This window comes from Corvus hawaiiensis, chromosome 16 (assembly GCF_020740725.1).
Source record: "Corvus hawaiiensis isolate bCorHaw1 chromosome 16, bCorHaw1.pri.cur, whole genome shotgun sequence".
NCBI classification, from domain to species: Eukaryota; Metazoa; Chordata; class Aves; order Passeriformes; family Corvidae; genus Corvus; species Corvus hawaiiensis.
In genome coordinates, this window is record NC_063228.1 from 11,638,629 (window position 1) to 11,653,020 (window position 14,392).

The 14,392-nt window shown below is 41.5% G+C and overlaps 1 long non-coding RNA gene across 5 annotated transcripts in view; it reads right to left on the reverse strand.

Moving 5' to 3' along the window:
* Positions 1-14,392, reverse strand: part of LOC125334511 — a 334,287-nt gene that overhangs the window by 70,829 nt on the left and 249,066 nt on the right. For all 5 annotated transcript variants that reach the window (XR_007207157.1, XR_007207159.1, XR_007207158.1 and 2 more), the window contains 2 exons: positions 1,769-1,909; positions 746-866 (listed from right to left, as the gene is read on the reverse strand). This is a non-coding gene — a long non-coding RNA (uncharacterized LOC125334511). The remainder of the gene's footprint in view (positions 1-745; positions 867-1,768; positions 1,910-14,392) is intronic.

Sequence of the window (14,392 nt, forward strand, 5' to 3'; positions counted from 1 at the left end):
TGCATTTCCAGGCTAGGGGAACCAGAAAACTGAGTGATTTCCCTGTTGAGGCTGGGATTTCTGAGATGGCTTAACCTGGCTGCCAGGGAAGGTGGAGGTGCATCACAGACTGCTGTATAAATTGCTGCTCTGGCTCCCTGTGTGTAATCTGAGCACAGCCCCCAGGTGAGCTCTGTATCCCAGCAGCACTGCAGGGCCCCTGCCCAAACTTCAGCACCTCTGGGGAAGCTATGCAGCTCAGTGCCAACTGCAAACAAGCCATGGTCAGCCTGAGAAGCTCTCACTGGAGATGTGGAATGTTATATTAGTTAAAAAGAAATCCCAAACTTGACAGAGAAGCCTATGGAAAAGACACAAGGAAGGATATGAAAGACATCTACATGTGTATATTCATGTGTGAAAAAGAGAGAGTGAGAGCAGGACCACTCCAGCTCCTCACCTCAGTTACCACTACCAATTCCTTCCCCACCTTTTTCTGTAGCTGCCCATGTGGGTAATACACTTCTCAAAGTAAAGGTTGATTCTCTTGTTGACACACTAGACCTGACTCAATATTGTCCTTGAATCAAGCAGACCTTGTCCTGAATGAAGAAGATATTAGCCAGACTTTTAAATCCAGAGCTAAGAAAAGAGAGTGGCCACAGTGCCTTTTGGTTTCAATTTTAACTTCCCTTTCCAGCTATGGACACACAATACAATGTCCAATTTTAATTTAGTCTCTGCACTTAATTTAGTCACTGCTTACCTTGGTTTTCATGTCACTGGTTTGGGAATCTTCAAGGTTTTCTCAGCCGAACAATAAACCCTGAACAGCAAAACCAGACCATGGCTGTAGAGCTCTGCCACTTTCTTACTGACATTTCTGCCTAGGAGAGAAAAATACCACAAAATATCTCAGATAGAAAGGAATCATGACAACAATTCACTCATTTCCTTGCAATAGGAAAGGGGGAAACAGAGAACTTGAATTTTGAAAACTCAGGTAAACAAAAACAACTAAAACCACTAAATATCACTCAAGCCACAACTCAAAAAAGTGGAAGACAAATGTCAGCATTTTGACTTTTCTTACTCATGGCCATGTAGAGTTCCCCATCTGTGCTGGCTGACTTTGGCCAGTTGCCAGCCATCCACCCAGCTGCTCTCCCACTGCCCCTCCTCAACAGGAGCTTTGGGAGTCCATCAATGCAAGAAACACTTTAGACAGCTTGCAACGATTCGTAGTACCCAAATTATAAACTATGTGAAAGACCCTTACGCAGTGACAGAAAAGTGGGGTTACCACAAAACATCATCTGTACACACAGTCAAAGCCCCTTCCCATGCCTGTGCTGGGGGTTATAACCCTGAACTCTGCACAAGTGGTTCCTCTGTGGGTGGTACTGTGGTCTTGCATTGGAGGCTGAGTTTGAAGCAGAGTTACTTCATAAGAGAGAGAAGGAATAATCCATCTCAAAGTGTGGCTGGTTTCAGAATATACAAAATCTACGTAGATAGAAATTATGGAAGTGACAGAGAGAGAGAACATCTTCAGCATGGAGAATGAGAAGAAAGCTGCCTTAAAGTTTGCTACTCAGAAGCCACTGGCAGAACCCAGTAGGTTTTGTTGTAGCCCTAAATTACTTAGAGTAGATATTTTTTTTTATTTTAAGAACAGCAAATCAATATAAAACAAGACCATGCCTATAAATGGAACCAAAAGAAATTTATCACCTTCTATCCAATCAGGAAAACAAACACACAGTCTGCCAATTTTTTTTATCCTTACTATTTTCAGTCCTAGAGATATTTCCAGCAATATCAACGTCATCAAGCAGTGTATGACATCAGCTGGTAACTGCTTATACTTCAGTGCAGGCAGATGATACATCTCGGCTTCCCTTGTTTGAACTCCATTCCATCTCTCCCTCTGCAATATCAGAAACAGGAAAGTACAAAAAGTTATTGCAGTAAAAGTTAATCTATGGAAAAAGCAGGTTATTCTCTTTAGCTGAGAGAAAGGGGTCCCTGATGAGTAATCATAAGTCAGCAAATTCTGGGATGACTTCCAAAGGCACAAATAGGTGCTGGGGCTCGTAACCACGGAAAGCCAAAGGTAGTCAATAGCTTGATTGCACCACTCCTTAAATAGTGACAGTCCCGCTGAGCAGACTTGCTGCTCAGGCTGGAGAGGCTGGAAGCCATTTTCCCTCTCCAGTATCTCTAACATCATCTCTTCCTTCGGATGTACAAATACTGGACACCCCATCAGCCTTATGGATACATGATATCTGCTCCTGGTCATGAAGAGCAGGGTAAGGAGGTGCTGCAGGCAGTGTGGGCTGTGGTCCCTGTGCTGGGTGAAAGCCAGCCTGGAGCAGGCTCACCAGGAATGTGGGACATGGACACACTGAGACATGAACACCATGAGTCTGTCCACTGAGGCTACACAGGGACTGCAAGGATACCTTTGCTGCTATTTGCTTGCAAATAGCCTTAGTCATGGCATGCCTGATACAGGGGCATCATTTGGTGCCTTTTGCCCTTGGTGCAGAGCCTTTTGTAAAATCTCCTATACTAATTGCTTGAAAACAGGATTTTTAAATAAAGGATGGGAAAACCAAAATAAAACCCCCATGAAAATATAAAGAAAATTCACTTCTCCCTGCCAAATCAGCCTTGCCTGGCTAACAGCGAGGTCATTCTTTGTTTTGGTTCAGACAATTTCTTTTCCGAAAGCGATACTTTACACAGAGAGACTTCATTCACATATGCAATTAAATATTGCTTTCCTGAACAGAAGTGGCCACACAGAGCATGCTGTCAACACATCCCTGCAAGATTTCTCTGAGAGTTCAGCAGAATAATTAGCTTTGGTACCGTTGCACAGTAGTTTTATCTATCAGAGTTTTATCTTGCCTTCTCTCAGTGGTGAGTCTGAGAGAAATTCTGAACGTTTGCCTCATGGGTCTAATCATCTTATTGATGCTCAAAGCGTTTAAATGTGATCTGCAGCCCCTTCACTCTTTGACATTCCAGTTCTTAAAAAAAGTCAGATATTTTGGCAGGTGCTTAGCTCAGACTTGTTCTTTAGGCTATAAGGCTTTTGCCTGTCTAATTAGCTGTGGCAAAAAAGCTGAGAATGTTGACAATCTGGGGATGTGAGGTAATAAAAAATAGATTATTTACCAGCAGCATATTAAGCCCTCTAAGAACCAGTGTGATGAGTTGTGCCCCTGTGACAATTCCCTGTAGCAGATAGATACCACTGTCTCCATCTGTCTATCTTGTGCACAGCGTACCTGACGGCGTGTTTCTAATCTATTTTCCCATGCACAAGAATTGATCCACCAAAGCCTTCAGAGACTAAAGAAAGTAACCTTTCTGGTGACAGCAAGCAAAATCTGTCTGCTTCCAAAGATGATTTTTACTAGTTTCCTTTGGGGCAGTGCAAATAATTGGCCAGAGTCACCAAACGCTGTTCGGTGCTGGAGAAGCAGGGTGGTTGTGCTTCTGGTTTGGGCTGGCAGACAATAGCATGGAGGAAAAGGCAACTGTGGGTGATGGATGAGGTTTGGCTCCTCAGGAGCAAGGAGAGGCAGCACTCAATATGTGCAGTGTCTGCCTGGCTCTGGCTGTGAGGGAGCCAGTGCTGCTGTGGGGCCAGTGGGACAAACGGCAGCCCGGACTTGGAGACAGAAAAATCCTTATGACAATGGTTAGCAATGGAGGTGACATGGCTTCTTTCCTAGACACATGATCAGCAAGGCAGAAGGGCATGCAGGTGCTACAGGACATTTTCCCCCCTTTTAACACCAGTCTCAGAAGAAGGCTAATGAAGGCAGTGGCTAATTAGAGTACCTACTTTTATTTCAGCCAGTTTAATCCAAATGACAATCTGCCTTGGCTTTACTCTTTTTTTACATCACACTACTTTTTAAATTCCTCTCCCAAAACACATTTTAAGGAATGGAATCCTGGAATGTTTTTTGATTTACTCAAATCAGTATATATGGATATGAGAGGATAGTATATACAACATGTACTATCCTCTCATCCATATTTCGTTGGAACTGGATCAACCTCACTTTCCTGTATGTTTTCCCCACTAGCTTGTTAGAACAAGGCATTACACAACCCTTCAGATCCTGTAAGCCAGTGCAATAGTCTGATGTCAAAAGAATGGCAGTAAAACCTCTCTAGGTTACAGTACTTGCTCTTATAATATCCCTTACTCCAGAAAATGCTGGATCCATCTTTGGATCCTGTGACTGGTCATGGATTTCAGGTTACATGCTGCAGGGAGTCCCAGAAGTCCATTTCTTTGTCAATGAGCTGTTGTAAGAATATTATTCTGCTTCTTAGGGAATCTGTTAATCAATATGGGTAGAGTACATGACATAAAGCTCGTGCACTTCATTTCTGCAGGAAGCAGAGGTGACACCAGACCTTCCCTTTGGAATGGTCACACCAAGGTAAATACAGCACTTCAGTAAAGGATATATGGATTTGGATGTTTTACCTTTCGAGCAAAGACTGCAAATTGTGCAGCATTTTCAGCTGTACCAACTCCCTCATGTTTTGGCTTGTCTCATCATCCTCAAAAGCTAAATGCGATGTCAAGGTTTATTGAGAAGATCACAAAGCAGTTTGCATTTCCTAACAGCTGGGGATGTCTGAATGAGTTCAACAAACCGACACAGAAAAGTTAAAACCCCATTCACACATCTATGCTAAATTCCAACAGAGTTTACTCCAAGGTTTGGTCTGAAAGTTATACAGCTAAATCCTTACAGAGATGGACAAGAAAGCAAAGTGCAGTTTCTTCCATCCAGGTAAAAATCTGGAAGTATCAGGAATCTCATGAGTATGATTATTGCTGAGATGCTGTCTGTTCAATTTTAGAGATCAAAGATGATACAGAAACGTTCTGTAGCTCTGTTCTTCAAGCAGTGTGCAAGGAACAGGCAGGTATAATTTATCTTAGAGGATTTCAGGAAAGGATTCAACATTTTGGTGGGACAGAACATCTACAATAGCACCCCTTATAAAAAGTCCATGAGTGGGCTGTGGGCACAAACCCCAGAAAAATTAGTGCAAGGTTTTCTACTGACTTCTGTAAGCTTGGGCTGAATGCTAATGGGTATCGATTAAGATGACACTTTCTCTATAGATAAGTCATCCATATTTCCTGCTAGTAAAGGTTGTTACACCTCTAATCACCTTGTCCTTTTTAGCAAAGGACCTGACGACAGACAAATTTTAATGTGTGGATCTTTCTGCAGAAAAAAACCCCATATTCTATCTAATAATAGATGGTATTTTGTTAGATATTTACTGGAATAAATTTCACTGAATTCACTGTCTCCCTGGTGATCATAGTTGGTAGTAACCATTAAAAGCACAGAGACTATGTGAGCATACAAATTCCTGTTTGATTTTCAGCTTTTTCTTCCTGAAAATACTAGAAAACTCTGAAAAAACTTTCCAATATTACAATTAATTTGAAAGGAACTTAAGGATCTATCTGTGTTTTGTAAGGCTTTTAAAACAGATACTGACAATGAACTTGGCAGATTTTTAGAAAGCTTCAATATAGTGAAAGAAAAAAATAAATTAAAAGAAGCCTGTGCAGTTTAGAAAGAGAAAAAAAGTGTATTCCATTATATCTCTTTCTCCTTCCAATATCCAACACCACGTTACACTGCACTGCAGAAGCTAAATACTGAAGCAAATTACCTGTCAAGGGGATTTTATCAACAAATAATTGAATTCAGCTTTCAAGGAGGGCCAAGGCTGGTACATTTTTCCCTACAACTGCACCAGTGCCTTGTTCTGTGCACTGTAACTGCTACTGCAGCACTAAACCTCCATCAGGGAGGCAAAGACTTGGGTAGGGAACAAATTTGGAATTAGGAAAAAAACCAAAAAAACAAGGAGAGAGAGAAAAAAAATTGTGTTTTCCTTTTGGCTTCTTGAAGTTATGTCTGTGCATGTTCATCTGCTCCTGATACCTTCTGAGCCCACTAACTGCTCTGATCCACACTCACCAGGAGCAGGGCTATCAGATCAAGTCCTCTCAGTCTCCAGTACAGGAAACCTCACTGAGGAAAGAGATCTTGCTAAGGGGAAAACTACAGCCTGACGCTCCATTTGTTAGACACAAAGAGTTCCTACACAAGGGGAAAGCGTAGAAGGTGGGCAGGAATGAGACAGTGCAATAAAAGCTTGGGAAGGAGCCTGCATGGTCCTGGACACCAGGGAATCCAGCCAATGAGATATAAATCTATTGAAAAGCAGGCTTCATTAGTTGTGCTGCTCATGGAGCTGCATGTTTACAATTTGGGAGGAAATGGTCTGAAACTGAAACATCACAGCAAAAAAATGTGCTTTAATGCGGGGTTTATAATGGGTTCATAAAAGAAATACAGCTCCTTAAAGGTCCTGGCTACAATTACAGCCATCCTGCCCTTAGTGCAGCAGGTATTCACTGATCAGGATGCACAGAGCACTGAAGGGTACTTTGGTTTAAATTGAGCAGAGTGGTCAAGTTTTGCCTGTGGGGAAAAGCTCTCAGGAGGGCACAGCCTGGGCTGACTGGCACAAATGGTTCTGAGAAACTCAGACCAGGGTCTGGAAAGTCACAGGCAGGGCTGTGCTCCTGTTGAGGCAGGGGACTCGAGTCAAGTGGGAATAACTCCATCATCAGGGCTCTTATTTCATTTAGGCAAATTTTAGATAGTTTGGTCTGACTCAGATAAGCTGTCTCAGCATTTCATCCTGTGCTTTTCCCAGCTGCTTTACAAAAAGCAGAGAGTAAAACAGTAGCTCCTGAAGAGTTATTTGTGACTCAACAGGATCTAAAATGTAGTCTCTATAAAAAGCTCATGCTCTCCCTTCAGCAGAACAGTACCTGCCCAGACAAACCACCAGATTCCAGATTCCAGTGGGGATTCTTCATATATCAAAAAGTGAAACACACTGGGGGAGGTTTTTGAATGTGATGCTCTGGAAAAGTCACTCATTCCTGCTGATTTTGTGCTATGTGTCCCATCTCTACTCTTTTTTTTTTTTTTTTTTTTTAATATTATAAATCCCTGGTAGCTGTTTATTCTGGCTGTTGGCCATTTTTCCATTTAGCATGAAGAGTTTTGGACAGAACCTTTCCAGCTGGTGTATTTGTATACTGCATGCACACATACAAGAATTACATGCACATTCCTATTTCCGTGGTGGTGTTTTCCTGTCCCTTTGCCAAGGGTGGGCTGTGCTGGCACTGTACCTTCAGTAGGTGTGACACTTCTGACACTTTCCCTGTGGAAACAAAGACATCCACTGAACCTAAAGGAAGACAAAATCCTCTAAACTAAGTTTTCAGCTAGTCTTAGATATCCACTGCAGCAGGATGTATTAATTTTGAAAGTGATTGATTTTAATATATATAACACATCTTAAAATAAGTTGGACACCTACATAATTAAGTTTAAAATTTCTATAGATTTGAAACGCTAATGGTTACACAAACAGCCAAAATCAGAAAGAAAGAAAAAAATCTAAACTAATTTAGGCTGTGTCAAGTCTCAAGCTCTACAGCAAAAGTTTTAGCAAATGTAAAATATTTTCTTTTGTGTGCAGGTTTTTTGAAAATGTTTTCTTCTTTCAGTTCTTAATATGTGCCAGAGCCACAAAGATAATCTCTGAACCAAACAGGTCACTGATATCATGTAGTGAGGCTACTCTGACCTATGAAAATCTGAATTTCCAATGGCATACAGCTCACCACAAGCCATCTCTTACAAGTCAAACATTTGCAACAAATTCCCCCTACAGCCATCGGTTCTGGTGCAGAGGACAGCTCCCCATAACATATTTGTTTTCAGGAGCTTGTGTTGTGCAGGCAGAGTAGAAAGCAAGGGCCATGTGGAAAGCAATGCCTCATTTCTTGCCTGGGACCACAAGAGAGGGTGGGAAGCAGCGTTGCTGTAAAAGGGGCAGAAGAAGTGACACCCCTTTGGCTCCTAAGGCTGGCATAGGCTCGTAGCCCACCTTGCTGGCAAGTTTAGGTGGATTCTGGGTGCTGCCCCTTGGTGCCAGGTCAGGAGTGGGCTCTGCCTGCAGCCTCCGGGGGATCCTGGGGAGCTGGAGCTGCCCTGAGTGCCCAGGGTGGGATCACTCCCTCCCTGCCACTGAGGGGCTCAGGGGCCCTGGCACAGGCACCAGCAGCTGCAGGAATCTGCATCCCATTTCAGGCAGGAAAGGGATGAAGAAATCGGCAGAAGAAGAGCTGATAATGACAGTGACTAAATTAGGCAGCAGGAGAGGAAGCTGCCACCTTAAATCCTGGGAAGTTTTTTCACTCTCCCACAGACTTGGATGCAGGAGAACACCTGAAGTCAGTGTCACATGGGGCACAGGGGATTTTAAAGCACTTTGGAGCAGCGCTGCTCAGCCACTGAGATGCTGCAGGCAGCAAATGCAATGCACAGCATTCCCATTCTCCCACTCCTTTTCCTCTTTGCCCTTTTGGGGAACATTAAGTAGCAGCACAAAGAATTTCTGCGTGACTGAAGGGAAGCACTGCTTAAAGAACAACTACAAAAACACCAAGACATAGTGATGAAAAGGATTTTGAAAGAAAGATCCGTAATTTGAATGGAAAATGTCTCTAAATCCTTTAAGCTGCTTTGAAAATCTCAGCCTCCATGATATGGTTTAAATCTAAGATAACGTGTGAGTCTGAAATTAGACAGAACATAACCTTACCTAAAAGGAAGAGGGATAGAAAAAGCCAAATTTTGCCTGAAATTTGCTTGTTTGTGCTATTTTATTGTTAAAGACTTGATTTATTCAGAGGGTAAACTGAAAAGCCGAGCCTGTGATTTCAGTATGGGAAGCACTTTGGAGCAGCAGCATCAGGCCACAGGCAGTACCCAGAGAAGCATCACAACAAAGAGGCTGTTCTTGGGGAGCAGAGCTCATAGCATAGCTTTAAGCTGGGCTCAAAGGAGTGGTTGAGATAGTCTGAAGCACCTGCAACCACATAGGAGGTTCTGGATTTGGAAAAACACTTTATTGTCAGAAGATTATGTCATTACCTAAAACAATTTAAAACAAACTAAGTACTGCAGCAGGGATTCAAATGCTAAAAAATAAATGACGTGGTTTTATTTCTACAGATGCCTGCTGCACTGGCACTGGGAGGTACAGTGCTCTCACATCACACACTGGAATGTAGCACACAGATATATATATCTACCTATAGCTCCTTGCATTTTAGACTCTGCTTATTTATGTGCCTAACTCTCCTGGAAAGAAAACTTCATCTTAAAGTTCTCTATTCTTTAAAAAAGGGGGTAAAAAAGAAAGGTGGCCAAGTGTTATACAGAGAGTGAGGATGAAGATGTATTTAAAGTAATGTGGAGTGTGAAATAACCAGGGTGGTAAATATTAAAGCTCCTTAGAGAGGATAGAGAAGAGTACAAAGAAAAATTTAAGCTTCACTTGTGTTGGAGGATTTATTAGTTCTTGAAAAGGAAGATTTCAAAGAAACTAGTAATGAATGAGGGAGTAATTACATACTGAGTTTGCAGAGAATAAACTAATTATAAAAATATGGTATGTTGTAGGCCATCTGCCCCCCAAAAAAGAACTGAATTGTCAAATTACTGAGACAGAGATGACACATTATAATTATACTGTTACTATGCAAGATTTAATACAAAAATCTAACAACATTTTCCAATAACAACCATTTCTCTTTCTTGTTTGAAAATGAGAATCATTATATGCTATCATGAGATTTGACGCTGCTTGTCAGCATCCCAATGTGTTGGGATAACTGCATTACCCATCTTTCAGGAACGAGCAAACCTAGTGACAAACCCATGGAGGCATGTGCCAGAGCCAGCCTGGGAAATGAGGGAGTTTCAGCCCCGTTCAGAGCACAAAGGAGTCACTTGATAATCTCAGCCAAATTATTTCATTCTGTGGATAGGTGCACAGAAATTTAACAGAATGCATCAAGCTTCTGGGTGTCCCAAACTTTTGCCTTGCATTTGGACTTCATTTTATCAACTGGCGACTATGTTTCTCTCTGTTGACAGAGTCCTTCATTTGAGAATGCTCACTGAAAATCCAGTTTAAAACCTAGTTTTGGTACAAATATAACAAACCCCACCATTCTGGCTGTCTTAGGACCATGAGCCCTTCCTGGCACTAAAGATGTTTGGAACTTGGAGTCCACTTTCAGCCAGTAGGAGAAAGCAGTGGTGGAGTTTCAGAGGTAGGAATCAAATGGTTCCAAATACTGAAGGCTTCATTTTATATTGAACTTGGCTTGGCTGTTACTTTTTTCCCCTTTCATGGTTCTTTATGAAGCTCTGCACAGAAATTTCCAGTGCCTAAGATCATCTCTCACATAATTTAATTCTGCTGTACTCAATGGCTCTTTGGGATTTTAGTCTCAGGAGACTCAGCTCCTAATGGTGAGTTTTGTCTTCCCTGAAAAACACAGAGAGGATATTCAAATAATCAGCAGCTATTGCTGATGTGAAAAATGAAGGGACAGAGAGGAAAGGTACAGAAAACCAAAAGTGTGTGCTCATGCCATGAGCATCTTAAATACAACTGAGACTTTACTTTGAAGCTTTGCACAGCCATGAGCCTTTCACCCTCTCAGAGCAGACTTTAATGAGTCACTCACATTTTCCCCTGATTAGCAAAGCTCTTTGTTTCAGGTGAGCAAGGAACCCTATCAAAGACAGCAGGATCCTCGTGCTCTTAGAGCACAGCTGCTTGTGTGCCTTCTCGGCTCTAAACACTTCAAAAAAGGCATCTACATTCTAAAACTTGAAGAAAATAAAAACCAGATTAATTTTTCCTCATCTAGTTTTGGTCCTCTGAAAGTCCAGGTCCACAAATTTATTTGGTGTCAAATACATCTGGGAGAATATTTCCATTGGCTTTATTGGTCTTTAGACAAGAACTGGCAAGTGCAAGTAGGAATGAGAGGTGAGGATATTTTTCAACAATGTGGTTCTAATCCTAAACTACTTCCTACTACACCTATGCAAGAATCTTCTTCATCTTTCCTCTCACTCACCAGTGACTAAAAGTGGTAATTTTTATTTCTGTGATGCATCTGTAGCAACAACCAAAATTGCTTACAAAAGGAAAAACCCACAAATATTGGAGTTATCAGTGATATTTTCAATTCCTGATATACTAAAGTACAAGAAAAAAAAAAATCTCAATTCATGCATAAGGTCTTAACATATTAAAAACCACCTGCAAACACACAAACCACAACAAAAGTCAGAAGAGAAAGAGGTGTCAAAAGGAAGACCCTTCAAAGCTTTTGAATTTTTATCACAGTGCCCCTGAGGCCTAAGAAATCCCTGCATGAGTCTGGGCTCCTCTTTGCCCAGAAGAGTGGAGATGAAGGTTCAGTTCTCCGGCAGCAGCACCTGTGCTCAGGGTCAGCAGAGAGTCTGGGCTCATCCCCACGCAGCTGAAACTCAGCCACTGACACCTGCAGCTTCTCATGCACTTTTTCTGTCATCTTGGGGACATCAGGCTTTGGAGCTGAGTTTGCATCAATTCATACAGTTAATGCTTGTTACCATTAAAAGTGGCTCAGCATGTGATTAAAGTTTGCACTAATTACAGCGTTCCTGCCGTCCAGCCTGCTGCACTCTCCTGCCTACAGCACTGACTTGAATGCAAAACCAGGGAGTCTATTCATGCTGATGCCTTCACTGTGTGCTCTGCTCTTATTTGCACCCCTCAAATTAAACATTTAAGAGGCAGTTAATAAAACTAACAGTTAAACGAGACACATTAAATAGAATTTCTGAAGAATGTATCAAAACTTAGTATTAGGATAATTACAAACCAAGTTACATTTTCTTCCACTTATTTTGGTTCCAATGAATTTTTACAACACCCTGCTATTTAGATAAATCTGAAATAATAGCTGTATTTCCAGTGCAATGAATTAAATTGGCATACTCCTGATCACATATTCATATGAAGATGTGAAGCTGCCACTGGCTTCCAAGAGAGAAAATTCCCCAAAAGTTTAAGGCATTCAGGCTGGCCTTGCTCATTCAGCTCCTTTTCCAGGTAGGAAAGTCGACTACATCTGAACACATAAAACTAAATAAAAATTTTTAAAAAATTAAAATAACAACAATAAATAAGAATTATGCTATATATCCAGCTTATTACATTAAATTTGTACACTAGTTTTTCCTCATACTAATATATATGTAGCCCTGCACATGCCAGTGCCCTAAGACACATTCAGTTGTCACTGTGGTACCTGAGTTGTGCCATCATTGTTAGATGCACTCAGGCAATAATTACATTTTAAAACTGCTTAAGTTGTTCACAGAATGGTATTTTTTTCGTCATCAGGTGAACAGACTTTTAAAAATAGTATAACACAGCTACATGTATGTTTTTGGAGCTGATGTCAAGCCTAAATGACCATTACTACAGGGACATTCTCCCTCTGGTGCACATCCTGCCCTCAGCACGTTCTGCACATGCCACAGCTGCACATGCAAGGAGCAAACCAATGTCACCAATCCAGCACAGCCCTCCCTGAGATTAATTGAAAAACAAACAACCAACCAGAAAAACCCTGAAGAGAGATTTTCCCCATCTCAGTATATTAGAAGAGGGATTACTCCTGACAGCAGCTTGAGAGAAGAAGAAATTAAGGACAGAGAAGGGGGAAGTAGTTGCAGCATTCAATCAGTATGCAGCATCAGACTCTTAATTTGCAAAAGCTCTGCTGTAGAGACATTCCAGCATCGCTGATGGCCACTTTGCTTCCAGTGACTGTAGCTACTGCAGATGAAGCCTAACGACTTCTGTAGTTGTGGAAAGATTTCCCCAAGTGAAAGTACTTGTTAAAACTTTGTTTCCCCACTTGTAGGTCGGTCAGAGAGAGCACACACACAAAGGAGAATCCATTTCTGTGGTTTTTGTCTGGGCATGCCCCCTTGGTTAGCATACAGCATATGTTCAGGTCACTTTGATTAGCTTTGCCTCTCTTGGTGTGTGCAGGAAAGGCACAATAATGTCAATTGTGTTGTTAGCTCCATCTCAGAGCAACTCCCTGTGAAACACCTGTGAGGTTCCATGACTCAGACACAACCCTTTTTCCTCATTACTCCAGCCCCAGTAGCAGGAGTGCAATATTGTCTCCCACTGATCTGTATTAGCTGAAGCTTGGTAGGGAAGGAGGTTTGTATGGAATCAAAGCTCCAGCCTTCACTTGCCCACCTGCTCCTGGTCAAAAAAAGAGGTCAGTCACCTGGCTATACTTTTAAAATAAACTCAGTATTTAGTTAGCCTGTGGTAGCCCAGGGAATATTTTAATTTCCTTGCACAGAAACAGAGTAGGTACTGCTGACCTCCAGGAAAAAAAACCCAATACAACTATATTAACACAGCTTAAAGTAATCTTCTGAATTTCCAGTAAGCAATATAAAGTCAGGTTAAAAGTCTCTCAACTAGTTTACTCAATACAGACTCAATTATAGAACCACTAAAAATGACCAGGTCCTGAAAACATCTCTGCTGCAAAAGAGGAGCTGAAAGCAGGCAGTGAGGGCCACCCACTGCAGACTGACAGTGGATACCAGTACAGAGCTAATAATAAACAGACACAATATATACCCAGCCCCATGCTCTGCACCCTCCCTACACATGGTGAATGCACTGTGGCAAGAGCTGAACCCCAGGTCACAAGTTTCTCTCTGCTGTTCTGCCCCAATGGGTTTAACAAGTATTTTCTTTGTTGTTAATGCCAAGCAACTGCTACCAGTATCACTTCAACCTTGAAATGTCTGCTTAAAATGCTGCTCTTCCTCCAAGTAAAATCATTTTGATCAGATTCTGTCCTCTGTGCTTCTCATCTCTCCCCTAAACTGAAATGTGAAACATTTAAAACAATAAAAATCACTGTACTGGAAAGCTGCACTGTTTATTTTTCGCACACTGCATGCAAGTGTACAGCAGACCTTTAAGAGTTCTAAATTCATTCTGACCTTCTTCATCGGTTATTTACTTTGAGCCTTGAGGAAATGCTTAGCTTAAATGGCCTTTTTCCCTTTCAGAAATCTAATCTTCCAGAAAAATTCCACTGGACAGCAGGTTTTGTAATGGAATTACTGTAGTTAATTCCTATCACAGCAGTTCCTTAATGAAAGGCTGGAAGAAAGTCAACAGGTACTGTATTCTGTAAAAGGTGCTGTAAATATGGGTGTCATAGTTCAAAAAGGTGTGTCATCTCCCCATCAAGATAATTAATGGTCTCTCGAGTCAGACAATTAAAGGTTGCAATAACAATCTATAAGATATCTCTCTTTGTTTCCCAATTAAAACTTTTCAGACTAATTAA